Below are 4,342 nucleotides of genomic sequence, written 5' to 3'. Positions count from 1 at the left end.
ACGTTCGTTTCTTGACCAATTATAAGGCATAACATCAGCCGCTAAATAATTTACAATGTCAGCATACCATGGTGCTGAAAAATGGCATCTGGATGCTCATCGGGAAAAGAGTCGGTATGGACTCGAATCGATCGATCGCCGTTTGTGAGTCTAGATAGGTGGTCGGCAACCACGTTTTCGACCCCCTCTTTTGTCCTTTATTTCTATAATGTGAACTCTTGCAGGAGAAGGATCCAACGGATTAATCTCGCTAGCAGCATCCTTCTTCGCAAGAAGGTACTTATGGTCGCGATGGTGCATGTAGTGCGTGTAAACTAAAGTTTTAGAACCAACCAAATAAGGACGAAACTTATCTAAAGCATAAATGACGGCTAAGAATTCTTTTTCTGTAGTTGAATAATTTCGTTGAGCATCGTTTAATGTTTTACAAGCATAATAAATGACAGTGGACTTATTTTCTAGTTTTTGTCCCAAAACTGCACCAACTGCATAGTCACTAGCATCACACATGAGTTCGAAAGGTTTAGACCAATCGGGAGGATGTATAATTGGTGCAGAGGTTAGGGCAGCTTTTAAAGTTTCAAAAGCACGCTACGGTTAAAATTAAAATCAAAGATTGCATATTTCAAAAGCAGATTAGTTAAAGGCCTAGCTATTTTCGAGAAGTCTTTAATAAATCGCCTATAAAAACCTGCATGGCCTAGAAAGGCTCTAATATCACGGACGGTCCGTGGTTTAGGTAGAGTCGCTATCTTATCTAGTTTGGCCTTATCTACTTCGATGCCATCACTAGATACAATGTGACCTAGTACTATGCCCTTTTTCACCATGAAATGACACTTTTCCCAGTTTAAAACGAGGCTCTTTTCTTCACACCGTGTCAAAATCTTAGACAGGTTAGACAAACAGTTATTGAAGGAGTCTCCATAAATAGAAAAATCATCCATGAAAACTTCCATAAAGCGCTCTACCATGTCACTAAATATATGAAGCATACAACATTTGGAAGGTTCGGGGAGCATTACAAAGGCCAAAAGGCATTCGTTTATAGGCATACGTTCCAAAGGGACATGTGAAGGTAGTCTTTTCTTGGTCATCAATATCAATAATAATATGAAAATAGCCTGAGTAGCCATCCAGAAAACAATAAAAAGCATGACCAGCTAGGCGTTTGAGCATTTGATCTATAAAAGGTAAAGGAAAGTGATCCTTTCGTGTCATAGCATTTAAAGCGTCAGTAATCAATACAGATCCTCCATTTCATAGGACCTTGTGTGACAATATAGTCATCCTTTTCGTTCTGAACCATGGTAACTCCGATTTCTTAGGAACTACATGAATGGGGTGACCCATTCTCTATCGAGATTGGGTATATGATACCCGCGATCGAGTAATCGTAAGACTTCTTCCCTAACCACCTCTTTCATGGCGGGGTTCAAGCGGCCGAGGTTCGCGAGAAGTTTTCGCGTTATCCTCCAAATGGATACGATGAGTGCAAACATTAGGTAAATTCCCTTAATGTCGACTAGGGACCAACCAATCGGACCGATGTTCCCTAATCACCCAGATTAAACTTGTCTCTTCATTCTTAGATAACGAGAAGATATAATTACCGGATGACTACCATCCGGATCGAGTTGAATATAATTTAACTCGGGGAAGGGGTTTAAGCAGGGGGGGGGAGGAAAATCAATAGATGTTTTGTCGGGTCCCGATTTTTGCATAATGAATACTTGTTTAGGTAGCAAGTCTTCATACTCAATATGTGGAGCAACCGAAGTGTCTACAATTGGGGTGGACTCAAGGATGGTGTTGACTTCCTCTAAGTAGGAGTCATTTACAAAATCTGACTTTCAAAAGAAAGGAATTTGTACATATTGTTTCGTGAAACGTGTTGTTAAAATAATCTTGAGCTAAGCTCTCGATCATGCTAACCTCCCCATCTATAGACGGATCGGTAATTGTTTCATCATCTTGAAAACATTTACCTCAACTGTGAGATGGCCAAAAGATAAGGACATCTTACCATCGCGGCAATTAATAAGTGCGTTGGCAGTTGCTAAAAAGGGCCGCCCTAAGATAATCGGTACAGAGTCATTAGCGACTTCTGTATCGAGGATAACAAAATCAGCAGGATAGTAGAAATCCTGAACCTTAACAAGCACGTTTTTCACTACACCTTTAGGATACTTAATTGACCTGTCCTCTAATTGCAATGTTATTTTTGTAGGTTGCATTTCCAGTAGACCTATTTGTTTATACAAGTAATACGGGAGTAAGTTAACACTTCGCCCCGTGTCTAATAAAGCGTCGTCGTGTGGGAATCTCCTAGGGTGCATTTTACAGTTGGGCCGACCGGGGTCCTTGTACTTAACAATTCCATTATTTTTGGATAAAGTTGGGAATTGTTCGGTTAGAAAGGCGTCTTTAGGTATGTTGGTCGACGCCTAGTAGTGCACAACTCTTTAAGAAACTTAAGCGTGATTAGGTAGCTTTTAATAGCTCGGAGAGAAAAGGAAGGTTTACCGTTAGATTCTTGAAAACGTTCCTAATCTCCTCAAATTTTGTATCCCTGGTTAGCATGGCTAATTTTTGAGGGAGCGGTGGTTTCGCTCTATATTTAGCGTATGGCTCGACTTGATTTGTTACCTTGGCTTTCTGTTTCTTAGGTTGTAGTTTAACTGGTACCTCTACTGTGGTAGGTTCTTCAGTTTCTATTTCGGTATCTAGTTCGATATCCGGTGTAGGGAGTACTGATGGGGCTATAGGCATAGTTACTTTGTTATCAACCACTCTTCCAGAACGGAGAGTGGTGATGGCATTCAGGTCACCTACTATTGTCGTTGCCGTACTAGTATTATCGTTTACCTCAAAGGCTGTGTTTGTTGTTTTAGGGTTTTGTATAGCTTGTCCTGGAAACACACCTTTTGGTTGGGCTTTCTCTTGGGCTAACTATTGTATGCCCTAATTTATGGATTGTAAGATCTGTTGGTTTGTTTGAGTCATTGATTGGAAAAGTTGTTGGGTAACCTGTATAAAGGCGTCGATACGGTCCGGTTTTGTAGGTGTAGTAGTCACAGGTGGTGCGACTGGAACTATCTCACGTTGATTATTAATAGGTGGGTTGTGATAGTTACTATTGTTAACTGGAACGATACCTCTATTGGTATTATTTATAATTATTTTGACCTTGTGCTACACCTTGTCGTGGTTGCGCTTGGTTGTTATAATTATTATAATTTCCTTGACCTTGTCCCTGTCCTTGCCTAGGTGGAGCTTGATTATAGTTGTTTGCTTGCCTAACATTTTGGTTATTAAAGCCTGGAGTTGTAACTTGTTGATTATTTCGCCAACTAAAGTTGGGATGTTGTCTCCATGGGGCATTAGGAATAGGATAGTTATTAATGGAGCAAACATTATCTTGCTCTAATTGTTGTTGTTCATAGGCGAGAGGACAATAGGAGTCAGGGTGCTCAGGACTCAAACAGAAATTACATGGGTTGGAGTTGACATTCATGACGGGAATAGGATTGTGTTGAATAGAAATAGCCTCTACCTTTTTAGTTAGAGATTCGATTAAATTTTTAAGTTCTGGATCGGGTTTCATCTCAAACATACCGGCGGCCTTAACTATTGAAGAAGAACTAGCAGAGCGGGGGATATCATCACTCCCCCCCAATTGTTATTGCGTTTAGTTTGTTCTTCTAAAAATTTGTAAGCCTCCGAGGCTCCTTTACTTAGGAAACTACCCCCATTCATTATGTCAAGGACTTCTTTATGGTGATGTTGAAGTCCTTTGAAAAAGGCACGAACTAACGTGTCTTTTGCTAGGTTATGGTGTGGACACTCTATAAGCAGATCGGTGAAACGATTCCAAGCCTCAGAAAACGATTCATGAGGATTTTGTCGGAAAAAATGAATCTTGGAAAGCATCTCATCCGTCTTTAGGGGTGGGTAAAAATGTTCCATAAATAGCTGAACAAGTTTAGCCCACGAGTGCATAGAGTTAGGCGCTTGGGCAGTTAACCAAGACGCTGCCTTATCGGCTAAGGTGAAGGGAAATACCCTCAGTTTAATTTGTTCCGCACCAACCGTAGGATGATGGAATGTTGTAAGGACTTGTTCAATCCTACGCATGTGTTGGTAAGGTTTTTCATGGCCTAACCCATGGAAAACGGGTAACAAATTAAATATGTTTGGGGATTGAAAATCCCCACCGGGTCTGCTAGAACGATGCAAGATTTAGGGCTATCGCTCAAAGCTTTGTAGAAGTCGAGAGAGGAGTCTCTTTCTTCACCATTATGTCGTATGGTTGGTGGGATAGTAGTTAGAGGTGTAGTGA

This window comes from Coptis chinensis, chromosome 9 (genome assembly GCF_015680905.1).
Source record: "Coptis chinensis isolate HL-2020 chromosome 9, ASM1568090v1, whole genome shotgun sequence".
Lineage (NCBI taxonomy): Eukaryota > Viridiplantae > Streptophyta > Magnoliopsida > Ranunculales > Ranunculaceae > Coptis > Coptis chinensis.
Note: the sequence above shows the minus strand (reverse complement) of the source record.